The sequence below is a fragment of the Poromitra crassiceps genome (genome assembly GCF_964638095.1).
Source record: "Poromitra crassiceps genome assembly, chromosome: 3".
NCBI lineage: Eukaryota > Metazoa > Chordata > Actinopteri > Beryciformes > Melamphaidae > Poromitra > Poromitra crassiceps.
The window spans coordinates 95,739,955-95,767,937 of record NC_139625.1 but is presented as its reverse complement, the minus strand read 5'-3'; the positions used below and the strand labels follow the sequence as shown (position 1 = coordinate 95,767,937).

At 43.4% G+C, this 27,983-nt stretch overlaps 1 protein-coding gene across 1 annotated transcript in view; it reads left to right on the top strand.

Moving 5' to 3' along the window:
* Positions 1-27,983, top strand: part of rcan3 (regulator of calcineurin 3) — a gene marked incomplete at its 3' end in the record, with an annotated part of 118,899 nt that overhangs the window by 22,713 nt on the left and 68,203 nt on the right. The window lies entirely within an intron of this gene.

Below are 27,983 nucleotides of genomic sequence, written 5' to 3'. Positions count from 1 at the left end.
CGGCTCCCTCCAAATTAGGGCATACATGGATGACATGACGACTATGACGTCAACCGCTCCATGTACTAGCAGATTGTTGGATAAATTAAATAGTAATCTGCAGTGGGCTAGAATGAAAGTGAAGCCAAGTAAGTCCAGGAGTATTTCAATCATTAAAGGGAGGGTAGTAGGTAAGAAGTTTGTTATAAATGATGAGATGGTGCCTACAGTGTTAGAGAAACCAGTCAAGAGTTTGGGAAGATGGTATGATGCAAGTCTCAGTGATAAGGGACAGTTTGAGGAGGTGAGGCAGGAAATGATTCAAGGTATTTCAAGTATAGACAAGTCAGGGCTCCCAGGAAAGTTAAAGTTGTGGTGTTTGCAGTTTGGATTGTTGCCTCGGTTGATGTGGCCACTGACAGTGTATGAGGTTCCCCTTTCAAACGTAGAAAAGCTAGAAAGGATGATTAATTCATTCATTAGAAAATGGCTCGGAGTCCCACGCTGCCTAAGCAGTGTAGCCTTATATGGGAAAGGCATATTGGAATTGCCATTATCTAGCCTGACAGAGGAGTTCAAGTGTACTAAGGTTAGACTGGAAATGACTCTGACTCAGTCAAAGGATCCAGTGGTTAGGAGTGTAGCGCCCACAGTTAAAACAGGGAGGAAGTGGAACCCAAAGGAGGCAGTACAGCAAGTACAGTCAGCTCTTAGACACAGGGATATCATAGGTCAGGTGCAGCATGGGCGTGGAGGCTTAGGGTTGTGTGCATAGGGAAACCTGTGTGGAACAAGGCATCAGTAATAGAAAAGAGGAAGATGGTAGTTGAAGAAGTACATAGGCAAGAGGAGGCAGTAAGATGTACTAAGGCAGTGTCGCAGGCAAAGCAAGGACAGTGGGTGAACTGGGAGAGTGTAGAGAAGAGAAAGTTGAAGTGGAGAGAGTTGTGGAGCATGGAGGCCAGCAGAATTAGATTTATTCTAGGGGCTACTTATGATGTGCTGCCATCTCCCCAGAACTTACATCAGTGGTTGGGCGAGGATGGTGCCTGCCCGTTGTGTTCTAGTGTATGTACACTGAGGCATATACTGTCAGGGTGTAAGGTCAGTCTCTCCCAGGGGCGATACACCTGGCGTCAGGCACAAGTTAGGGCAGCTAAGTGTAGGTGGAGCCTGGGAAATGAGGGTTGACTTGAATGAACAGCTAGTCATCCCAGCATATATAGTTAGCACCCGGCTACGTCCGGACTTGTTACTGTGGTCTGAGGTAGAGAAGAGAGTTTATTTTATCGAACTCACAGTCCCGTGGGAAGATCGAGTTGAGGAGGCTTATGAGCGCAAGAAAGCTAGGTATGCTGAAATGGCAGCAGAGGCAGAGCAGCGAGGTTGGAGGGCTCGAGTGCGGCCTGTAGAGATGGGCTGCCGTGGTTTTGTGGCAAAGTCCGTTATTGCCTTACTAACTGAGTTGGGCATTCGGGGACGGAGCCTGAAACTTGCGGTTAGCAACATGTCTCAGGCAGCAGAACGAGCAAGTGAATGGCTGTGGATAAGGAGGAAACATGCTAGCTGGGGAGCTCGCTAAGGTCAGATTGATTGTTTGTTGTTGGTCATGATTAACACTTTGAGTGCCACGGCCCTTGGGCAAAAGGTGCTGTACTGTGCCACATAGGCCGCAATGCATTTTAATATAGCCATATCATTTTTTGTGTTCCTCTTATATGGACAACCAATAGCCTCAATGAAACTTTGAACCCTTCTGTTTCATAAAAAAAAAAAACTGTGTTTATAAACCGTTCCATTTTGGAAATACACCCCTCTGAAAAAGAGTGTTTTCGACCGAAAAGAGCATGCTGAAATTAGTTTCTGAGATAATCACATCTTTATGTTAGAAAGGCGACAGAATTAATTCTGCTTTGAGTTGAACAAACATCGAGCCTGCTGCTGCATGGGTGTGTGTGTACTGTCAATGGTTGTATGCTGTTAGTGCCCTGCGTGCCCCACCCCCCTCCTCCTCCTCCTCCGTGGTGGGAGGAGTCGAGTGTCTCTGCTCTGCTGCGGTTTGCTCTGTTTGATCTGCACTGAAAAGTCCGCTGCCTGCACCCCCCGCTTTTTTACAGCGTGTCCTCGGCTCCCAGCTGAGAATAATGTCACTTTTCATAAAGACGCTGGTGTCGCCGTGTCGGCAACTAAATCATATGGATGGACTATCGCAGCGGACACGGATGGGGCTCAATTGTGGCAGCAGATGACTGCTGTTCACAGGCACAGCTAACGCTGGCACTCAATGTGTTAACGGTCCGCATCAACAGGGCGGAATCATTGACAGTGGTGGTGTAGTTAGGGATTGTTTGTTGTTGGTCATGATTGACGGTCCGCATCAACAGGGCTGAATCATTGACAGTGGTGGTGTAGTCAGGAATGTCATACCGAACCGACCTGGATAGCTAGGCTTAGATAGTGAGGTAATATGCAGTTGTGCGGTGGTAGCATGGAGGGGGGTGTTTCCAGGACGCTGGATTACACCGTTAAGCCTTCTTGAGGTGTTGTGGGCCTAACTTAACGAAACATCGGTGAAGGAAGGTGCCCACTTGAAAACCCCAATGACATGCTTCATACTGCTGTTGGCTAGGGTAGGTAACTGGTGATTTGTGTCTTGTTTATTAGTTTGTTAGCCTGTTAGTTTGTTTTATTCTGGATTGGGCTTCTAAATGTGTTTTTCCTCGGATTTTGGCACAAGGGATAGTAACATCTTGTCCTGTGTATTAATTAATAATAGACTGTTGTGATCTCATTATTCAGTTAACCATTAATATTTGCTCGCTTTCTCATTAGGGTAAATATTTATTTAGAGATTTTTGTCAATTATTTGTGCAATTATTAGCTTAGTCACTCACTTCTACAATAGCTTCTACACTGCTGCCATTTTCCTTGAAGTATAGCAAAATCCTAGATAGATAGTTGTATTAATTGTCCTCAAAGAGGAAATTCTCTTCCACAAATCTTGCTTCACCCAATATGTTATTCACATAAAAAGACTATATCGACAATGCTAATTATTTTAGAGAACTGCATCTTGACCTGGAGACATCAAATGGAACTCAGTGTTTTGCTAACTACAGTATAACCTGTCATAGTGGTGGTAAAAGCTAACTGCCATAACAGCTCATATGACATATAAACAACATGATTGAGGGATGACTAATATTACAATGCTAACTTTAGCTGCCTGGTACAAGTAACCAACTAACTTGCTATCTGAGGGGGAAGTTATGGGCCTGACGCTTCTGGACATACACCATCTTTGTTTCTGAAAGACGGAGACAACTCCAACTTTGAACGACTCCACACGAGACGCCAGGATGTATTATTCTCCCCGGGTCCAACATACACCACCTGGTGCTCCGCCATCAACACAACACAACACAACACAACACAACACAACACAACACAACACAACACAACACAACACTTCCATTGCCTGCCTTCAAAATAAAAGCAGTGTGCTGCATAGCTATCCAGAAAATAACCTGAATCACTTACAGCCTTCATCATAGAAATAGCTTACACTGGCAACATTTCCTCTGACAATGCAACAAGCCTGTTTATCTCTGCTACGGAGGTCGACTCAGCGTGCGACTCAGCAACTCTGCTAGCTTTGTGTTTTTGTTAGCATAATGATAATAATAATAATTGATTGGATTTAAATAGCGCTTTACTAAATACTCAAAGCGCTTCACATACAGTATCAGGGTGCCAGAACGCTCACCACACATCAGCTCTCACGGTGGAGAGTTGAGGACTGAATGTGTCAATTAAGTAACGAGGGATGATTAGGTGGCCATGATTGAAGGAAGGCCTGTTTGGGAATTTAGCCAGGGCACCGGGGTTACACCCCCCAGGGCACCGGGGTTACACCCCCCAGGGCACCGGGGTTACACCCCCCAGGGCCCCGGGGTTACACCCCCCAGGGCACCGGGGTTACACCCCTCAGGCCCCCCGGGGTTACACCCCTACTCTTGTGAAGAGTGCAGATGGAATATTTAATGAGAGTCTGGACCTCGGTTTAACGTCTCATCCAAATGACGGTGCTCACTCACAGGACAGAGTCCCTGTCTCTGCCCTGGCGGTTGGGGAGATTATTCATCAGATCAGATTATTCATCAGACCAGAGGGGAAGAGCACCTCCTACTGGTCCTCCAACACCACTTCCAGCACCAGTCTCCCATCCAAGGAGTATCCTAGGCCAGACCTGCTTAGCTTCCCAAGGAAAGCCAGTAATGTAATGCAGGAGCCACTGGTGCATGTTGCCTTCCGGTGCTTGGAGAGATTTCATATCATGTTCACACTGGTGGATAAAGTGGTGGCCGGGACAAAGTTTGCACTTTACCATCACATTCCTGTCCTTTTGTGCAACAAATTAAAAGTATGTGCATAATCGAACCGTCAAAAGTTGTAGACTGCGCGCTGCTACAACCCCCCCCCCCCCCCCCATCTGACTGTCTATGGAAGGTGGTTGTAGATCAGTCACTGTGTTCACAGTGGTCTATGTTGAGCCATTATGGACACCGTTGTTTCAGGAAGTTATCCTACAATGAATGGATCGGTTGGAGGGACGAACCAACGAATCGTCACTCCTCATGCCTAAAACCTAACCAATCGTCACTCCTCCCCTCCCCCCAGCCCATCCATTCTAGCCACACAAAGACGTCTCTTTACAGTCAGCTGTTGTGTTGCGCAATCGAGTGAATGAAAACACGTTTGATGTTTTCTCCATAATCCTGCAGATTCAAACCCGATCCTGCTGAAAATTGAAGAATTGAAGTAACGACTTGGGGCGGCTGTGGCTCAGGAGATAGAGCGGGTCGTCCACTAATCAGAAGGTCGGTCGTTCGATCTCCGGCTCCTCCAGTCCACATGCCGAAGTGCCCTTGGGCAAGATACTGAACCCCAAAATGCTCCTGATGGCTGTGCCAGCCATCAGGCATGGTGGCAGGTTGCCACCATCGGTGTGTGAATGGGTGAATGTAGGCACATTGTAGAGCGCTTTGGATAAAAGCGTTATATAAATGCAGTCCATTTACCATTTAATGACTTAAAAGGGGACTTACCCCCCAGATATGTAACAAAACGGTGATTTGAAAAAACCTATGGGAAAAACCAAGAAATGACCTATCCTCTTGTCTATACTATACTCTTTGGCTGTGCTCAGCTCAGGAATTTTTCTCCGGATATCGACACCATTACAGTTTGCCCACCGCCTCGAAAATAATTTATATGAGAGCTGCAATATCTTTATAAATATCAACAACTAGCCAACGCTGGTGGCCTGTATGGAAACAGCGTTGCTCAAAATGGTTGAAAGTTATATCAATTTTGTCATTCAGTGGCGAACTAGAAATTCACTCCATTGACTCCCATGTAGTCTATGTATGTATCGTTAAAAGAGAGTAGTGACGCGAGACCGCAGCACAGCACAATAGTCAGGACAAACGCCCCGCTCTCGCGCTCATGTAATCACAATGCGAGATTTCTCGCATTTAAATTTGGTAGTTGTAAAACAATTATATAAACGAGCAAGGGATTGTCAAAACGAATTTGACCATCGATAACAAACGTGACTTGGATGTAACAAGCAAGCTATCAATTGATATATCAACATCCCCCTAGCTATCTACAGCTCCGCTCGGCCCGGGCTGTGCCGGGACATTTCCTTCGGCGGCTGGCCGAGCAGGGCATCATGTACCGCGGCCGCCGTAATGTTACGCCCCGGGGTCCGCCCGCTATGGGCGTGGGGGTGGGAGAGGTAGGTTTAGGCGTCTGTCTGTCTGTCTGCCTGTCTATCTATCTATCTATCTATCTATCTAGACAGACAGACAGACAGACAGACAGACTGACTGACTGACTGACTGACTGACAGCTGACAGACAGACAGACAGACAGACAGACAGACAGACAGACAGACAGACTGACACAGTGCTAGCTTTCTGGGCTCTCGGAGGTTTGCAAACACAAACCTCCTCGCGCTGACCGCCTGGAGTATTTCCCGGAGGGTGGGGGTTCTTAAAGGGACATGACCTAAAACAGAGCGTTTCAGACAGAGGGTGAACTGAAGGGGGCAGTGAGAGCCAGTACAAGATAAACAATGAGTTTTTTTTTACTATGAATGATGCAATAAGTTACTCTACTGGAGGCCAACAATAAAATAATAATACATTATATTAGCAAAATATGGGCCCTTTAAGAAAAATCACACGACAGAAACTGTATTGTCACTTGTCAGCCATAAAGGGACAGCTATTTTCTGCTTTAGTCTGCTCTCCTACACACAGAAAAGTGTAGTAACACAGTGACACAGTCACACACTCTCACCACAACAGTGAGTCAGCGGACTCACAGACCAACAGACACACACCTCTGTCAGCAAACGCACACCTCCTCACTGAGGCCACACCTCCTCACTGAGGCCACACCTCCTCACTGTGGCCACACCTCCTCACTGAGGACTCCTGTGGAGAAGTTTCCATCAGCATGGGTCACTCTCCATCTGTCTGTCTGCTTGTCAGTCAGTCTGTCTGCCATCCGTTTAAATTTTTTCCAAATTCCATTAAATTTTTTCCTGAATTCCGTTTTTTCCGTTTTAATTGTTTTTGAATTGTGTGTTTTGCTTTTTACGCTCATTTTACCATCAGAAATAGTGTCTAATATGTAGGGATGAATAAATGTCCACAATTGAATAAGATATAACAATCAGTTTACACAACAATGCACCATTTTTAACAAGTGATTCAAGTCAGAAATACAGTCGATGACTGTACAAAACATTCTATATAATTTTTATGTTTCTAAAGTGTTTTTAAGCTTCTCATTGTGTGCTTCAAGTAAAGAAAAAACAACTGTGAACAAAACTTACTTCAAACAACAGAAAATGCTTCAAATACTATTTTATTTTGAAAGTTATAACAGGAAGTGGTGGGGTTTATCTTTGCTAACTTGAACGTCTTAACGTGAGTATTAGAGAAAGAAGAAATTGTGTAAAAACGGCATGTGTCAAATGAACTGAATAAGAATACACAGCCACAATTGAAACTTTTCCAGCTTCATCATGTGCAAAAGTGGATATTTCGTCTTTCATTCCCTGTTGCCATCTAGACTACAGTCGGAAGGCTTTGACTGAAGGCAAGTAACATCAACAACATTTCACGCACACTTCAGACAGGGTTCTTTCTGCGTTGTCACCGAAGCTGGAATGCTTGGAATGTGCTTGTTAATGTGCTCGTTAACGTTACCTACTGCAGAGTCCACTGAGGGCAGGCAGCTGTGTGATTGGAAGAGAGGGAGAGATGCTTGTGGGTGACATCACCTTATTAACATTATATATTGAATTTCAGCCCAATTATGGCAAATTCTGCAGTATTCCACGTTTTACAGTAGATTCCATTTGTATTGGTCAATTCCGCGATTCCGTTAACGCGGATTTCATATGGCTCTACCGTCTGTCTGCTTGTCTGTCTGTCTGTCTGTCTGTCTGCTTGTCAGTCAGTCTGTCTGCCTGCCTGTCTGTCTGTCTGCCTGCTTGTCTGTCTGTCTGTCTGTCTGCCTGCCTGCTTGTTTGTATGTCTGTCTGCCTGCCTGCTTGTGTGTCTGTCTGTCTGTGTGTCTGTCTGTCTGTCTGCCTGCTTGTTTGTCTGTCTGCCTGTCAGTGGTGTCACGGTGTCTGTTCTCAGGTTCATCGTCTCATAACGATACTGGGTTAAAAGTAGGAAGATGGTTTTGATGAGTAATCTGCTATAGAGAGCCAAAGTCTATAGAGAGCTCCTCTGCTGCTATAGAGGGCCAAAGTAAAAAAAAAAGAAAAAAAAAAGGACAGCACAGTGGCTCAGTGGTTAGCACCCCGGTCCGTCCCAGGTCCTTTCTGTGTGGAGTTTGCATGTTCTCCCCGTGTTCATGTGGGTTTCCTCCGGGGGCTCCGGTTTCCTCCCACCATCAAAGACATGTATGTTAGGGTTCATACTCCTGTCAGTGCTCCTGACAAAGGCACTGGCAAAATAACTGGTCCCCGGGCGCTGCTCTGCAGCTGCCCACTGCTCCTAGTTCTAGGAAGGTTCCTAGTAGATGATGGGTCAAATGCAGAGGATGCATTTCCCCATGGGGAGAAATAAAGGATCACTTAACTTAACTTATAACTTAAAGGACGGCTTTCCCGTGGGGAATATGAATATATATAAAATCTCACGCCCCTAAGGTTTTCGAATCCGTTGAAATTTTTGAAATTGGTTGTTCACAACCAAAGCTATCAACCATCTCTCACATTATTTTCATGACGCTCTGACGTAAAACGCGTCGGGGCGTCAAGTCCAGCCTTGCGGAAGTCGAGCACCTATGAACTACACTACTGTGGTCCCGCCTCTAGAGGTCCTCCACGCCCCTTCAGAGGTCTTGAAGAAAAACAAAAGGCAGCCATCTTTTTCCACCGCCTAGCCTACGGTAGCTAATGTTAGCTTTCCATAGCTCCTTGCAAAGAGACCATATCTCGGGAACGGAAGCACGTACAGACACGGGACTGGCGGCATTGGAAAACTCGTCAAATTTTACATCTAGTAGAAGGTGCATTGAAGTAACGAAATCAACACTGAGCAATGTACCCGTTTTTACACATTTTTACATGAAATAGTTACAACATCAGATGCGCGTAACTCCTAGGAAAATGCCTTAAAATGAATGACTTTTTTTTTATGAAGACATCTCCCGACATATATACTACCGTTTAAATTTGGTGCAATTTGGAGGCATTTTTTTTTTTTTTTCTTGTTCTACTAAATGTTTTTATGTCGAAGCCTTCTTCTTCTTCTTCTTCTTTGACTTTTATGGCGGTTGGCAAGCATATATGTGCATTACCGCCACCTACTGGAGTTTGATATCAGCCAAATGCCTGAGGGGTGGGCGTGGACTCGAAGGCCACGCGAGCCCAGTGCATTGTGGGAAGTGTAGGATTTCGGGTCCCCGCACCCACCCCCCCCGTCCACCACCCCCCCCCCCCCCACACACAGAGTGGATTTTAGTTGATAGCTATGGCTGTGAACAACCAATTTCAAAAATTTCAACGGATTCTAAAACCTTAGGGGCGTGAGATTTTATATATATTCATATTCCCCACGGGAAAGCCGTCCTTTAACTTAAAGTCACGCCCACTTCTGGTTTAGGCATACGCAGTAACGCACCAGAACCATTCGTCCGCCATTCTCTTTTCCATCTACATTTCGTAAAATGCTCATAAAAAGTAGTTTGACTTGGTCAAAGCAGTGGGCTAGATCAGGGTTTTACAGAGGAAGCTGCGGAAGTGATTAAGCATGTTTCCAGAGCGAAACAGGGTTTTGGCCTATAGGCTATATAGCTAATATCACCTTTCATAACTGTACAGGGGCTGATTTTTTATATCAGTTGCCTGTTTAGAGTCAAATAGACGATAGAAAAGACTATGTTGTGGGGGTGATTGACAGTTCTCCCGTCCAGTGATCGCACAGCTTGACGCGCAGCTTGACCAATAGCAGGCGGAGCTGCAGCTCTGGGAAACCCCTCGTCTCGTGCCGTCTTGTGTGAGCTGTGCAAGGACCCCAAGTTGGCGACAGGCCACACTTCAACCATGGATGTGCTTCAACATGGGAGTCCAAGAAACAACGCTAGTCTACGTCCATATATACATATACATGTACATATACATATACATACACGTCCATATACATATACATATACATATACATATATATACATACATTACATATACATACATTACATATATAATATATATGTAATGTATGTATATGTAATGTATGTATATATATTATATATACATACATTACATATACATACATTTATATATACATATACATACATTACATATACATACATTTATATATACATATACATATACATATACATATACATACATTACATATACATACATTACATACTGTATACATACATTTCACACGGACCAAAACTGCTGATTCAATTTTATTTATTTTTTATTTTATAAGCATTTTACAAAATGAAGATGGAAAAAAGAATGGTGGACGAATGGCTCTGGTGCCTATGCCTAAACTGGAAGTGGGCGTGACTTTGGTTCTCTATTTGCAGCTCAGCAAAAGCAGAGCAATTTTGCTGAGGTCTGTGATGTTTTCTGCCTTTCCCACTGCCGTTTGTCCAGGTTTACAATACATAACATATTTTTCCCTTGACGGTGTGACTTGTACTTGAACTTTTAACATTTAAGCAAAGGAGGAATGTACTAAACATCTATTTACCGTATATAGTATTGAATGTAATCATTTTATATGACTCGGTGTAACTTTTTTTAAATGTTTCACTTTGGAATCAAACTTTATTAACCTGAAAAATACATATTTTCTGGTTTTGCTGAATTACAAGGATTATTTATTTCATCTCTTTTTTTGCTCAGTGTTTTCGCTTGTGTCATCCTTTGATTCGCTTCGCTATGATTGAACAACTGAACGTGGACTAATGTTAGTGGGACGGGGCAGAGGCACGTGACTGAACACGACATAGTATTGTTTCTGAAGGGGGCAGTTCATGAGCGCACGCATTGGACAAAGTATTAACCAAATGAATTGACGTGAGCAAGATGAAGTTAGGTATAGGTTCTAAATGTCGGTTTTGATGTATAACTTTTCGGTTAATTGCCTAGCCCTAATTCAGGGCACAAGTTAGATGAAAATGATTTGTAGGACACTTATGGATACATGACTCACCATCAAAGACTATCTGCTGTTATCAATCAGTGGCCAATCGATTAGATCATCTTTAAATGGAACTTTGACCCTTTTCTCCTCATTGCTTCATTATTGAGAGAAAGGACCACGCGCACAAAAACATGCCCTGAGTTTGAATATCCCTACAAAAATATCAATGTGACAGAAGGAGGTTGAGGAGCAGAGGCAGGACAGACAGGATGGAGATAGACGGTGAGGGTATCATGTTCGGTGCTGGAAGGAAACCAGATCTGCATCCTGGCAGGGTTGAGCGAGCCCGCGGGCCAGAGCAGTGGGCTCAGGTGAGCCTGCTCCCCCAGCCTGGGCACCAGGCAGGTGGGGACGGCCAGCTCGCTTTGGCCCTGAAACCTTAGAGAGGTGCCGCGGCTCAGGTGTCACCTAAAGTTTAGCGCTGCGTCCGTTAGGGGTGACGTAGAACAAAAGGACAGTCTCCCGGGCGGGGTGTCCGCTTACATTGTGGCCATGGCAACAGGACTATGTAGTGATAAGATTAGAGGCGAAGAAAAGGCCTCACAATGGAATGTGGAGGCCCTCAATGCACTCACCAAGGAGCGAGGAGGGGACCGAGTCACACAATGACAGGCCTATGTTATAATGACAGGCCTATGTTATTGAGATTACTGCTTGTTCATATTGTTCCTAACAGAATGTCCCGTCAGATGCTGTTATCTTGTAACACCAAATGGTCTCCCAAAGAGAGGGTAATTGACTCCAAAAACTCAATGCACTGCAAGAGCAGCGTTTTGGAACATTTGAAGACCGTTAGGCGGTTGCTACAAAGTAGTGTAGCGCAAGCTTATGGTGAACTTTTTATTTCCATGTAGTCTAAGGCCATGTCCACACGGAGACGAGTTTAGGTGTATCCGCTAAAGTTTTTTCTCGTATAGACGTTTCGTCCAGACGGAACCGCCGTTCTGGGAGTATACGTTCTGGGAGTATACGCTAATTTTTGAAACCGGGTCCCAGAGTGAATCAATCTGAAGACGCCACCCTTGCGTTTCCGTGTTTACAACCCATACGCATCTTTCCTGAACCGATGATGCCATAGCCCCACCTCTCTCCGCCAGCAACAATTTAGGCTTACAGTGCACTAGCGTTCGTGCTACAGCAGCTACTGAGCCTGTTAGGGCTCTTGCAGCAAAATATAATGCTCCTCTATTACCATCGTCAGCAACAAGTGGACACAGAGAACAGCGTGTACAACATCGTCAGGGCTCCACAGCTGACTCTTCCCATCCACCCCTCCCCTCCCTTCATCGGATATTTCCCAGAAGGCTTAGCGGCGGCTAAGTTTTTACAATAACACAAACAAAATCAGGCTAAACGTGTTAGATAGAAATAATATTTATTTTTAATACAACATGCAATTCTGGAATATTTTAATATTGGACAAAATGAAATGAAATGAAATGAAATGAAATGCTGCTCTATGCTCTATAGTATATCCCTCGCAAATACAACGTGAATAGGGAAGTGAGAGGTTTGACGACCACATGGTTGCACTGTGACGTGGCAGTGCCACTTACCGGCCTGGCATATATACTACAGCGGTTTCAGTGGTATTCAGTGGTTTCATCTGTCAACAATTCGATTCGATTCCACGATACATCTGGATACAGCTCAAAGTATCGCAGCTCCAAGTATCACATCCTCAATTGTCTATATTATTACTGCACATGGCTACTTTTTCATCAATTAATACAAGCAGTCAGATTGATATCAACAAGTCCCTTTTTTACTTAGAAAGTGCTTTAAAATCTGAATGTCAACAGAAATTTAACATAAACGATTCAACGATTCATCTGTCAACGATTCGATTCACATCGCGATGCATCTTAAAAACAAGGAATTTTGACAGCCCTAATGGCAACAGTTACCTTATTTCTAGTAAGCTGATATTGTTGTATTATCCAACAATTCCTCTTTAGCAGTGCGCTGTTGTTTGCAGTAAACATAAGGGACTTTAACAATGGCTTCAACAAGGTATTCAAAACAAATGTGCTCCCTGAGTGAATGCGAGATCACATGTATTATTACACTTTGCAAGCTCTACACCCGCGGGTCTAGTTCAAATCCCACTCCCGCCTTCACCAAATAAACCCTATAATGCTTGATCATCACTAGACCAGAGCTGGCTGCTGCTGCATATCCACCAAGCCGAGGCACCGATTGCCAGGAGAGAGAGAGAGAGAGAGAGAGAGAGAGAGAGACAGAGAGCGACAGAGAGAGAGAGAGAGAGAGAGAGAGAGAGATGGGTGAGAGAGCCGTAGAGAGAGATAGAATGGTGGTTAGAGAGAGAGAGCACATCTCTTCATACGTAAGGTGACAGTTGCCGGTGCAGCATCTCTCTCATCATGTGTGACTCTTTGTGTTGTTGCGGTTGCCTCCCAAGTGTGAGGATCTGTATGGGAGATTGTGGATAGCAGGATGACGCCTGCACTCACGCAGCCTTAGTGCTAACGAGGAAAAGTGCCTTGCTCAATAAAAGCCATAACGAGCAGATTGGTGGTAATAGGATTAATGTGTCCCTGCATGCTGTAAACTGATTCCAATCCCCCAGCTGTGGACAGACTGTCCCCGAAGGAGCGCCGGGTCTAGCGCCGTGGCGACGCCCCTGTCGATAGCGCTCCCCACTCTACCTATCGATTGCACTGTTATAACACTTGCCCCAGTCACATGCCGCTCCAGTGCTCGTGCAGCCCTGGCAATGGAGACAGAGCTATTCATCACCAGTTGTTTTTGTTGTTGTTTTGTAATACTGAGGGCCTGCTTAAGGATTTGCTGCTAGGCTAATATTAATGGCTGCTGGCCTGGGAGAGAAAAGAGTAGACCACCCACACTCATACACTACACCCCCCCCCCCCACACACACACACACACACACACAACTTTATATTTTTACCTGGTGATATGGAGTCAGTGTTTGACATTACCCCATATCACGTCATGCCACATGACCTAAATAATCAGCAAACTGACTGTAGCACTGGTCACTAGTCTCGCTGGCCAGCCTCCCCTCCCTTCCGTGAGAGGAGTCTGGGGGCACTTGGATAAGCCCTCCCCTGCTCTACAGCTGCTCCCCATTGGAGCGACTGTTTCAGTCGCTGCCGGATGTCCGCTCCCCGCTTATTACAAGCTCTGTCATTGGCTCTGACCATGTCAATCAGAGTGGCTTCCGCTCCCTCCTCCCTGTGTGTCACTGTAAATAGTGCCCTGTCGCCTCAGTGAAAACAACAACGCTAACTAGCTAGCAAGCTAACGGCAGAAACCTACACGCTAGCTTGTTGCTACACGCTGAAAATGGCAAGTTGGATTGTTGGAAACTATTTTCCAAGGGCACTGCCGCTAACCGCCACCCATCGCAATTCCACAATGGAGACCTGCGCCGCCAGACTCATCTCACGGAAGGGAGGGGAGGCTGGCGAGCAAGACTAACTGGTCACTGACTCATAGTGTTCACTCCTAGGCCAAGGGAGAGCCAACATCGGGGTAGCTAAGCTAAGCACATTGTGTATTTACAGTGCAGCCAAAAGCATGGTTGTGTCGCTCATTAGGGTTCAAGAAAGTCAACTTATAAATACTCTAAAATAATTCAAAGCATATCCAAAACAGGAAACCTGGATGCACATTCATTCCCAAACATCCAATGAGGCCTATTTTGAAGTTAATGCTTTAACACTTCTTCTTCTTCTCTTCCTGTCTTTTCTTTTGGTTTTGTTTTTGCTTCGTTTTGTTTCGTTTCGCATTATGGTTATATGACAGTTTCCCATTTCTTTACGACACAGTTCTTTGCATTTGTATTGAACTCTGCCAGGTCTTTAGCTGAGGGTTGGGTAGACTAGAGGACAGACAAGGCAGTGCTCCTTAGTGTGGTCTGCTTCTCCACATTCACAGGTGGTTGGGCTGGTCGTGTAGCCCATCGACATATATAGATGGACTGAGGATCCGGTCCCGTTCAGTGAAGCCGCTGCATGTTAGATTGCCGCTCTGGCAGCAGGTGCCAGTATAGGTCACAAGGCCCGCCTCCCCATGTTAGTGGATGGGGAAATCACAACCGAAATAATCACAGTAGCCTACACGTCACCTTTTTCCAAAGGTGGTTTGTATAATTTTAGATAGTTCTTATCACGTTAATGCCTGTGCAAGTGGTCATTTTTCTGATGAGTTTGTTTTTAAGTAGTTATTTGACATATAAAAAGGGATGATTGACAGCTGTGGCAGCCAGTCTCAAGCCGTCCTTGGCTGGACAGGCTCTTCATATTATAGATCTAGCGTTAGTTTGACATAGACAAGACACAGTGCTGCTTTGATCTGTTATCTACCAGACATATCGATGGACCGCAATAAAAAGACATTGTTTTGAGAAAGATGCGCGAGGAAGTAACATTGGTTGGGGACTGAAGTAGTAAGTTCAGAAAATATGTGTTTTATTAGTTATTCCAGCTACGTTATCGGTTATTTTAATACACAATGGACACAGGCTAGCATTAGCTGCTTGTGTTAACCAGCTGTTTTGCATTATTTGTCGGCTTAATATTACTATAACCTAATAAATGATAACGATAGCTTGAATAACACAATAATAGAGACATATTTTCAGAACTTACCAGGTTTTCCAACTGCCTGCATATGCCAGGAAATGTGTTTTATAATGTTAACTCCCGGGTATAACATGGGGCCTACACAAGTGTACACAACCACCAGCCATTAGCTAATCGCTAACGAGTTAGCGTTAGCTTATACAGACACTGGAGGTTTTATTTGTGGTAGTAAAGCAAAATTTATTAGATATCTCAGGGAAGTGCTTTGACTGTGGGGATGTTTGTTCTTCACAAGCTCCTCTCTTAGCTGTTGTAAGGATATACAGAGAAGAGACCAGGCAGCCTGGCTAACACACTGAGCTAACGTTACCACTGAGCTATATTAAATAGACTCATTACTTGGCTGCCCTACTCACACTATACCAGTAAACAACGTAGCGTAAAGCGTCAAGGTTAGATTTGTTAAACCAACATTTGCTCCAAAAGGAATTAAATCATAAAGTTAATCAAAATGCCACGGAAACATTAGGCCTATCAACACAGAGCTGCAAACATCAGTTCATCGGATAATTTCCCCCTTATAGCAGTGACAGCAGCCCGGAGGTCTGACTTGTCTGGCTGACTGGCTCAATCTCCGACAACGAAAATCTGATTTCCGTACAGGCGTCATTTTGATAAACTGAACTCATAGTGGGAATGTTCTTGGTTACTTTTGGCGAGACAAAACATATTACAACTTAAAGTGCCATATTTACAGAGCTAGACTGTATATAAATACACAACGCACTGTGCGCAAATCTAGAAACAGCAGCTCTACATAAGAAAGTTCAGAGGGGCGGGGACCTCACAGAGGTTCTAACTCAACTGAGCTACTGCGCAGAATCTGGTTCACTGATCTGGCAGGATTTCGGCTTCACTCGACCCTGCTGGGCGGAGATAGCCACCCTCAATCCATCTTATATTATGTCAATGGTGTAGCCCTATCTGACGTGAGCAGCTTAGATCATCCCGTTCTTGTTCTCAGGCGGTTTGAGTCTCTTCCACTGAACCCAAGGTGCTTCTGAGGCGGGAGGAAGCTCTTCAGCAGGAGGGATTCAAATGTCAGTTGGAGGGGGGTCATTCTCCAGCTTTTCCATCCAGAGCTGGAGTCTGGTTTCTTCTCAAGATGTTGTTAGTGGCTGGACATGGCTGAGAAAGCGTCTTCTTGACTTCAGTCATTGGGCCGGGGGTTGACGTCCATTGACGACGTTGGTAACCGTTTTATAAAAGCTTTAACACTCAAATTTGAGTGGTCTGAGAGAAGGCCAACATCACAATCAATTTAGCAAGGTAAATATAATGATTTACTTCCATGAATTTGAAATTCTAACAGAAAGTGGATCTAAAAGTTATAGAGGGACATTTTGAAAGCTGAGATATTGTAATGTTAAAATTCAAAACAGCAGTCCATTGATAGCAGCTTGGCTTTGTACTGTTACTGTGCATTGCATACATTAACAAGAACTTTCAAAAGACAAAACAATAATTATAAAATGGCTATCTCAAATCAAGCAATCTGATTGGTTCACAGCCATGGTATATTGACCATACTGTATGACATATACTGACATCATTCCTTTGCACAATTCAGTATCACTCCACGTCTGAGAAGATCGTGGTTTGACTGGTTTGTAGTTACCAACTAGTAGTAGCAACGAACTACTCTCAAAATGCCACTGAATGAGTGAAACATTAACTTTGCTTGTTTCATTAACATGTATCCTACAAAGCACGTTTTCTTTCAATGGCCAAATTTGTTTGGAAATCCATTGCTCAGTTGTTGAGATAATTGACCCTTTTCACGGGGGCCATTTTGTGTCGAAAAGGCAGGATAAACACAGGTGCAAGCAAAACACTAATGAGGGTTTCCAACTTCCATGATTGTAAGTTGGAAACCCTCATTAGTGTTTTGCTTGCACCTGTGTTTACCCTGTGTAAGGAAAATTAGCCTAGAATAGGATATGCATCAACGCCTAGAATCCAATTTACTGTAGGGGCTGGCTAACTTCATGAGCTAATAACTGTGGCAAAGCTATCATTCTGCAAAGGCTATCATACTAAAATATCATCTATGGATATATACCTGTTCAAAAATCATGATTAGTATTTGCCCACTTGAGTGGTACCGATATACCCCATAAACAATGTAGTATAGGTAAGGTTTTGCCCACCCAGATGGTACCGCTATCTGGTCTGGCCCATGGACTATTTGCTTTGTTCTTTTGTTGAAGGTTAGTTTGTGTCTGTTATTTTCCCTTCGTTTGAGTTCATTACAACCCGGCTCAAGGAAGGAAGTAACAAAAGGAGGGAGTCATACACCAAAGTAAAAGTTAAAACAATAATTTATTAACTAAAACTAAGGACTAAACAACTAAAGGACTAAACAACTAAACACAAACTACATTAAACAAAAGAAAAGAACAAAAGGTGTGCATAGGTGAGGAGGGAGAGAGAGCACCTGTCAGATGGCTATATGCCCAAGGAGTTCTCCGGGCCCAGGTGCACCCAATCAGCTTAATGAGCACCACACCAGGCTCCTGCAAGACAGGGCCAGGAGAGTCACACAATCAACATCATATTCCATATTGCCACTCAGTTCAGATGCATGTGGTTCAGCTTCTGTGTTGTAGGACATTAAACAAGTCAGTTCGGATGCATGTGGTTCAGCTTCTGTGCTGTAGGACAGTAAACAAGTCAGTTCAGATGCATGTGGTTCAGCTTCTGTGCTGTAGGACAGTAAACAAGTCAGTTCAGATGCATGTGGTTCAGCTTCTGTGCTGTAGGACAGTAAACAAGTCAGTTCAGATGCATGTGGTTCAGCTTCTGTGCTGTAGGACATTAAACAAGTCAGTTCAGATGCATGTGGTTCAGCTTCTGTGCTGTAGGACATTAAACAAGTCAGTTCAGATGCATGTGGTTCAGCTTCTGTGCTGTAGGACATTAAACAAGTCAGTTCGGATGCATGTGGTTCAGCTTCTGTGCTGTAGGACATTAAACAAGTCAGTTCGGATGCATGTGGTTCAGCTTCTGTGCTGTAGGACAGTAAACAAGTCAGTTCAGATGCATGTGGTTCAGCTTCTGTGCTGTAGGACAGTAAACAAGTCAGTTCAGATGCATGTGGTTCAGCTTCTGTGCTGTAGGGGGCACGGTGGCTCAGTGGTAGAGCTGTCGCCTCGCAGTCAGAAGGTCCTGAGTTCGATTCTCGCCTGGGACACTGCGGGCGCTGTGGTTGTGTTCCCCCCATATCTTCAGTGCCTACTGCCCAGGTGGGGTATCTCGTCGTAAGGGCCTTTCTGTCTGTGTGGAGTTTGCATGTTCTCCCCGTGCTCCCCCAGGGGGGTTCCTCCGTATATAACCCCCCCCCCCCCCCCCCCCCATTAAAAACATGCAGAAGATCAGATCGTCATCGTCATCCGACCAGTGACGACAACATCCGAAGTCGGTCCCCGGGCGCTGTACGAGAAAGCGACCACTGCTCCTGGCCTGCCCCCCGGAGGAAAGGACAAAGCCAGGATGGGTTAAATGCAGAGGACAAATTTCACCGGCCACCGTCAGCATGTGTGTGTTTGTGGCCCTCCGTGCATGTGTTGATGTGTAACCGTGTGACAATAAAGACGGGCTTGTCCGTCTGAAATCGTGTTTAAATCGTGTAGGACATTAAACAAGTCGGTTCAGCTTCTGTGCTGTAGGACATTAAACAAGTCAGTTCGGATGCATGTGGTTCAGCTTCTGTGCTGTAGGACATTAAACAAGTCAGTTCAGATGCATGTGGTTCAGCTTCGGTGTTGTACATATATATGTACATACATATGTATGTATGTATGTATATATATATATATATATATATATATACCGTATTTCCGCTATTAGTAACCGGGGCCTTTATTTACTGAGCCGCAGAGAGCCCCCGTCCTATATTAGAGCAGAGGCCTGTATTCGAGTGAGGCCTTTATTTCTTAATATTAAACTCTCATGGACATACTCCTTTATTTTCTTGACTTTTATTGCAAAAATATTGCATAAAACCAAACAACGCAAATAAATATTGGTGGTCACTCACTCACTCGGTATCCTCCTCCTCCTCATCTAGTATGTCGGTATCCTCCGCGTCCTCATCATCATCAACATCATCCAGAACAACAAGTTCATTGTTGACCAGTTCCTCTTCATCTTCCTCATCCTCGGCTGCCTGTCTGTTCTCCTTGTCCCGCTAATGCAGCTGGGCGAGAGCCTCCCGTCCAGCGGCGCAGGGGCTGTCCCTGCTTGAAGCAGTGGATGAGGTTGTCACCCAGTCCACAAGCAGGCGTCGAGCAGGCGCTTTTAGGTTTCCACCTCCAGCTGTGTACTGCTTATCTGCGTCCCCAGCTATCCACTCGTCGTAGGCATCGTGCAGGCTCTGCTTGAAGGGCTGATTCCACATCACACTGTACCAAATTTTCCGCTGCATATTGCACAACGCTCTCTTTAAACTTAACGTCAAACTTTCGTCTGGTTCGTTTGGTCGGTGCCTTATATTTCGCTTATTTGCTTATATTTCTCTTGTCTGCGTTACGTCCGGTTACGTCACACGGTAGATGTGTTGTGTTATGGGAAATTTACAGTACCGTATTCACCGTAGTTTTTGCTCCTTCGTTTTTTTTTTTTTTTTTATGACCCGCCCTGTATTGAGGGAGGGGCCTTTATTTGTCCGTGCAGGCCGTGCTCCCGTCCTATATTAGAGCAGAGGCCTGTAATGGAATAGAGGCCACTAATAGCGGAAATACGGTATATGTGTGTGTGTGTGTGTGTGTGTGTGTGTGTGTGTATTTATTTATTTTATTATTATTATTATTATTATTATTATTATTATTAATACTAATAATATATATATTTATTTATTTTTGCAAAATACTAAAAAAAATCCTGTCCCAAGTGATAGTCAGACATTTGTACTGGAAATCAGACCCTTTGTCTCTGAATAGTCATAGAAAATATATGGAATTTAACAGACAACACTGTTGGAACAGGCGTTTAACGCTTTATCCAGCTTTGCCTGTTATCATCATAATCTGTCTTTCTTGCTTGACCTCATTAGACTGGTTCTAGTTTGATCCCTGAAGGAGGATGATAATTAAACATGGTGGTCCACACACCTAAGAAATACATTTCCTTAATTATTACATGATGTCTTTTTAGTGTAGAACTGGCCCAGACTCACCCTGAGGCTCCATGGCCTAGTTTGTTGGTTTTCATCAAAATCCCAGTCAAGCACGAGGGTCTGGATTAGACTGAGCTAAAACCAGGCACGTGTCATAGATACATCTGTGATTCAGTGATTCTCACACACTCTCAATTAGGCTTTGTGAATATTTTCATTTTGATCCAAAATGCCAAATGGTGTAACATAAAAATCCACTTTGTGGATTATGGTCATGATGTCTCCATAGAAGTACGAATGTGATTTAGATGCTATCTGAACTTAGAAGCTGGGTCAAAATAGAGCAACTTTCTGATTCAGGTTTCCAGTCAGTGAATTTGAATAATACGGCTGCAAATGTATTAAAGGCATGCTTGCTCATTTGATTCTATTCTGCAACAGTTTGTGCAACTGTGCAGGCATGTTGATTCCTATGTCTCATAGCTGTTGTCCCAGTCTGCCTATTTACAGTAGCTGTTTTTATGCCTCCGCCGGCGATAGCCATGTTCTTCACAGGTGCGTGTACGGCTCCATATAGCTCAGTGGTACGGCTGCAGAGAGAACACGGCAAACAACACAACCACTTCCCTTTCTAGCCTTCAAAATAAAAGCACACAGTGCAAAATAAACTTCAATCACTCATAGCCTGAACTACGAGGAACCTCCATAAAATAGCTTACACACCAAAAAGACTGGTTGTAATGTTACGATTAGATATGGAGTGAAACTAGTCTAAAATCATTACCTTATGTTAATTTTGAAAGCCCACTGCGGAAGACATACTTTTAGATTCTGGCTGACTTGATGGTGCTTGTTGAGGAAACGGGAGAGGAGCAGAGGACGCCCCCCCCCCCCCCCCCCTCGTGCTGATTCACCTCTAACTGTACAGTAGCGCGCAGCTTCTAGATATTATTTTTACAACGTAGTGCTGTAACGTTACACACGGCTTTCCCCCTCACTCGTAATAACTGGGTGCATCTCATTGTAAAATTGGACTTCAAACGGCCCAAATCTGGCTTCAAACGGCCCAAATTTCACGCGCGTTGGCCCATATCGGCCTGGCCTGCTTGGTATCTAATGCCCGGCCTGAATTATGATCCCAGTCCGCCCCTGTTTTTAACTATATCGCCCAGCCCTACTCATGATATATAATATACAGTCTCTAGTGTATGATTCAACTTTTCCCATGTTCTAATCTAGTGTAAAAAAGCAAACAAACTGAAAAAAGAAAAGAAAAAAATAAACAAAAATCGCAATAAATCGTAATATCGAATCGCAATAATCGTAGAATCGCAATACTTAAGAATCGCAATATAAATCGAATCGGCACCCAAGAATCGTGATAGTATCGAATCGGGAGATAAGTGAATCGCCACAGCCCTACTGTGCAGGCATGTTGATTCCTATGTCTCATAGCTGTTGTCCCAGTCTGCCTATTTACAGTAGCTGTTTTTATGCCTCCGCCGGCGATAGCCATGTTCTTCACAGGTGCGTGTACGGCTCCATATAGCTCAGTGGTACGGCTGCAGAGAGAACACGGCAAACAACACAACCACTTCCCTTTCTAGCCTTCAAAATAAAAGCACACAGTGCAAAATAAACTTCAATCACTCATAGCCTGAACTACGAGGAACCTCCATAAAATAGCTTACACACCAAAAAGACTGGTTGTAATGTTACGATTAGATATGGAGTGAAACTAGTCTAAAATCATTACCTTATGTTAATTTTGAAAGCCCACTGCGGAAGACATACTTTTAGATTCTGGCTGACTTGATGGTGCTTGTTGAGGAAACGGGAGAGGAGCAGAGGACGCCCCCCCCCCCCCCCCCCCCTCGTGCTGATTCATCTCTAACTGTACAGTAGCGCGCAGCTTCTAGATATTATTTTTATAACGTAGTGCTGTAACGTTACACACGGCTTTCCCCCTCACTCGTAATAACTGGGTGCATCTCATTGTAAAATTGGACTTCAAACGGCCCAAATCTGGCTTCAAACGGCCCAAATTTCACGCGCGTTGGCCCATATCGGCCTGGCCTGCTTGGTATCTAATGCCCGGCCTGAATTATGATCCCAGTCCGCCCCTGTTTTTAACTATATCGCCCAGCCCTACTCATGATATATAATATACAGTCTCTAGTGTATGATTCAACTTTTCCCATGTTCTAATCTAGTGTAAAAAAGCAAACAAACTGAAAAAATAAAAGAAAAAAATAAACAAAAATCGCAATAAATCGTAATATCGAATCGCAATAATCGTAGAATCGCAATACTTAAGAATCGCAATATAAATCGAATCGGCACCCAAGAATCGTGATAGTATCGAATCGGGAGATAAGTGAATCGCCACAGCCCTACTGTGCAGGCATGTTGATTCCTATGTCTCATAGCTGTTGTCCCAGTCTGCCTATTTACAGTAGCTGTTTTTATGCCTCCGCCGGCGATAGCCATGTTCTTCACAGGTGCGTGTACGGCTCCATATAGCTCAGTGGTACGGCTGCAGAGAGAACACAGCAAACAACACAACCACTTCCCTTTCTAGCCTTCAAAATAAAAGCACACAGTGCAAAATAAACTTCAATCACTCATAGCCTGAACTACGAGGAACCTCCATAAAATAGCTTACACACCAAAAAGACTGGTTGTAATGTTACGATTAGATATGGAGTGAAACTAGTCTAAAATCATTACCTTATGTTAATTTTGAAAGCCCACTGCGGAAGACATACTTTTAGATTCTGGCTGACTTGATGGTGCTTGTTGAGGAAACGGGAGAGGAGCAGAGGACGCCCCCCCCCCCCCCCCTCGTGCTGATTCATCTCTAACTGTACAGTAGCGCGCAGCTTCTAGATATTATTTTTATAACGTAGTGCTGTAACGTTACACACGGCTTTCCCCCTCACTCGTGCTAATTAACAGAGCTCTGCCAGAAACATCTCTTAAGTGTACAGTAGGGGGCGCAGCTTCTAGATATTATTTTTGTATCGTCTTATGATAGAGAATGAGTTCAAATCGCCTTAAATATCACTGTAGAAAAACCAATTGGCGATCACTCCCTTCAATCTTCAATATACGATTTGATCGCAAATCGCAGAAGCCCTAGTACCCACGAGTCTCCCCTTTACAGATAAGGTAGCATTTTTTACAGCCGAGCATTAATAGCTTGTTGGTTGATTTCTTCTGTTGTTGCTCATCACATTTTGTCTCAACATGTTATGCATGCAAATACTTCTGATGAGTAAGCGGGGCGAGAAAATGTTGGCAATCTGCTTTTGGGTATTTTGCCTAAATGTTTTTGTATGTGGAATGTGGATGGATTATTAATTTCCCTTATGCCCCAGTTCACATGCTCTGTTATAATATAATATATATATAATATAAAAAAACATATAGGGAAATACATTATCTTAGTCTCTCGTGTGTTGATGAGAGTTGTGATGAAAGGGTTGGGTGGGCCCCGGAAGAGTTTCACATTTCAAAGTGGGCCTTTGAAAGTTTTTTTTTTTTAACTTTTTCAAGCTCTTAGCGCAAAGTAATTGCGCGCTGCTGACGATAGCATAATGCCATCTCAAACCTTAAGTTTGAGAACCCCTGCTCTATAGGCCTATTTTACAATTCTGAAATCATTTGGGTTACTACAATAATTAGGTCTACTTTTGATTTTGATCATTAGGCCTACTTTTATCAATTTCAGCCCAACTATGAAAAGTTCTGCAATATTCCATGTTTTACAGTTGATTCCATTTTCATGAGTAAATGCCATGATTCCGTCCGTTTTTTCAGTTTTGCGGAAATCATATGGCTCTACATATGGCTGATCATAACAGGGATGTTTGGAGATGTCTTATATTATATATAATATAATATAATGCAACATATATCTAACTGCTTAAACTGCAAAATGACATAAGTGAGAGTCAGTATGTAGGTGTTGCTGTGCACCATCAGAGTTTACTTTCATCACAATAGATTTGGCTGAGAATGCTTTTTTTCTCCCTATCACGCTCAGAATCTAGCAACAGGGGCAGTTTTAGCATCAGAGCTTTGGGTGGGCTCAGCCCACCCAAAGGTCATGGACCACTGAACCCCTAGGGGGGTCCGGGGGCATGCCCCCCCGGAAGAAAGTTTTGTACAGTTTCAAGTAAAAATGGATCAAACTGGTGCACTTTGAGATCAAAATGAAGAGACTAGATCTATGAAGAACTACACACATCAATATCTTCTTTACTGTTCTGTGGTTTTACAGCGATGAAAAAATAATTGTTTCCCTATATATACTATATATATTCTGCATACAGGTTACTACTATATGGTAGAATTATGCTTGCATAAATAATACCAAAATCACTTCAGGGGAGTTTCAAGTAAAGTAACATTTTGCTTTGTAGGCAAAACAAAAGTAAAATTAAATCAAAAGGGAACTTCCTAACTTATTGGCTGGAATAATATTCCGACAAGATAATAATATACTCACTGTAAGCACTAAAGCAGGAGTTTGCAGTCAACTAGTTGAAATTAATATGTGGCAGTATTTGTGGGGGTCAAAATCTATGTAGGGTGTACCACCACAAATAGATCAGTGTATGGGAAACACTGACTATTAAATTGTGTGACTAGAAAGACACCAATAAATCTGAGAAAATGTACTTTAATTTTGAACAACAGCACTACAACGGTGGCATTACAAATGGTATTATGAAATTATTGTGGGAAAAAACAAGAATGACACTTTTTTTCAAAAAAAGGCCTAGAACCGCCCCTGTCTAGCAATCATTTAGAATTTGCTGTGCTACTGAAGCTGGCTTCCGCTTGTGTGTGTGTGTGTGTGTGTGTGTGTGTGTGTGTGTGTGTGTGTGTGTGTGTGTGTGTGTGTGTGTGTGTGTGTGTGTGTGTGTGTGTGTGTGTGTGTGTGTGTGTGTGTGTGTGTGTGTGTGTGTGTGTGTGTGTGTGTGTGTGTGTGTGTGTGTGTGTGTGTGTGTCCTCATGCTCCCAGTATGTAATTCTATCTCCTAGTCCCATAAACCACCCTCTGCCTGTCATTTTAGCTCACAGGGCCGGTTAGCTCAGTTGGTTAGAGCGTGGTGCTAATAACGCCAAGGTCGTGGGTTCGATCCCCGTACTGGCCACAGACCTTTTAGCTAATGGTCACATTATGCTTTTAAAGTAAACAAACACAATCCTGTCTTTACATAAGACAGGAAGTCACATGACATCATGTTTTACAATGACTCAGCTTCTGTCACAGAGTTACAACTCAGGTAGAGGCTCCACCATTTAGGCTTGATGCTGGCTCAGTACATGAAAGATGCGGGGTAGATACTCTATATCAGGGCTATTCAACTGGCGGCCCGCGGGCCGAATCCGGCCCGCCAATCAAGTCCGACCGGCCCGCAAATGAGTTCCCAAAAATATATATATATATATATATATATATATATATATTTCTTTTCTTTTTTACAATTAAACCTCATTTACTTATTACAGTCGACTGGTTGTTTTTCAGATGTGATGTGAATCTAAAGTGAACTAAACAAGTCAGATCCACTATAAATGTTTTTCAGTAGATGCTGTGATGTAGCCACAAGAAAGGTGCAATATTAATGTTTTTCAGGAGATGGCGCTGTGATGTAGCTAATCAAGAAAGATGCATTATAAATGGTGTTTCAGGAGATGTGTGATGTTGCTAGCTATAGGTTCTAAACAAGAAATATGGTTCAAATGTTTACAGTAGTTTTCCTTTCTTGCTGCACTACAATGTTACAATGCTGTGAGACGGAGCTAAACACAAAAGATGCAATATTAATAGTTTTTCATGAGATACTCAGTATTTAATACTAATACTAATACTAATAATAGAAAACGAGAAGATACTGAATAATGACATCACAACAGTATAATCCTAATGTTAATTTAAAATGTAATATTCTTCTAAATATGGATAAAAGTCCAAAAAACATAACATTTTCTTCTTCGAGATTCCATTCCTTACAGCACCCCCTACTTAATAATAGTTCCAGTGCGGCTGCGAAAATGTGGTGGCGCATTGTGTCAAGTGTACATATAATGGCTCGGGGTCCGGCCCCCGGTCCCTTAGGTTTCTGACAATGTGGCCCCCTGAACAATTTAGTTGAATAGGCCTGCTCTATATGTATAGTAGTATTATGTAAGATGTGGGGTAGATACTAGATATGTATAGTAGTATTATGTAGGGCTGGGTATTGGTTCAAATTTCAAGAATCAATTCGATTCTGATTCACAAGGTTCCGAATCGATTAATCCCGATTCCATTAGATTCCGATTCGATTAATTTCAATATTGATTTGGTTAGTGATACTAAAACATGTTTTTTGAGCTGTAACCTGAATTACATGACTGTCCAGTTATGTAACACATCAATACTGAAATTAATATTGACATTTGACAGCAAATGAATATGAAATATCAGTACTTAATGGCTGGAACTGTTGAAAATGTCAAGGACCAAGACGTCTCCCAGAATGTTGACAGTATTACATCTTTCAAAAATATGCTGTGGGCAGAAATAGCTTCAACGTGAGTGTTTAGTTACTCTTTAAAGCCCCATTCAGTAAGATTTCCAACTGCGCCCTCTGCGTGCATTAGTATCGATAACGATATCGCCGTTCAAAGTCAACAAAACACAGCGCCAGAAGCTCTATGTACATGTTGTGACATCGGGTACTCACCACGTGATGAAATAATAATCCATAGTTCCGTGAAACATCATTTTCGTAGCAAATCCGAATCGAGTTACTTCCTCGTTTTCATGAACACAGCGCCTTTGCTGTACAGCGCATGCGCGCATGCTTTTCTTTTTTCTATGTTATTGACACGGGACGCTGACAGCAAACTGCTTAGTCCCAGTGCTGGCCAATGGAGGGCGGTGTGGGATAAATAAAGACGAGGGTCTCCCTATTAAAAGTCAATCTACCATGTCATGTGACTAAATAGCTGTTATATTACAGTAAAAAATGTCAAAAATCTTACTGATTGGGGCTTTAAGTTAAAATACAAATTTTGCTTGGATAAGAAAAAGATTCTCAGAACAAAAGCTGTAAATTGTACTAGGAACTCTAACCTGCTGCATCATTAAAAATATATTACATTAATAATTCACCCCAAAGCAGTTGCAAAATACAAATATACTTTTTATTTTATTTTTGACATGACCATTTGGCCCACAATCAAACTACAGCCCTGAACAACACAATACTGTGCTATGTGCTGCAAGTTGTGCAGACTCTCCAGTCAGCATCAGTGTGACAAGCAGAGTGACTGACACCACCAGTGCTTTCTTTAGTAAAGTAATGCAGTCAGTCACTACTCCATATCAAAACAAGAGATGAGGCTGAGGGCGGCTCCATTCGTCGTTGTTTATATAGTGAGATGCCGCCGACTCTCTCTCTCTCTGCTGACTGCAGTTTCATTTTGATGCTTTGTTTC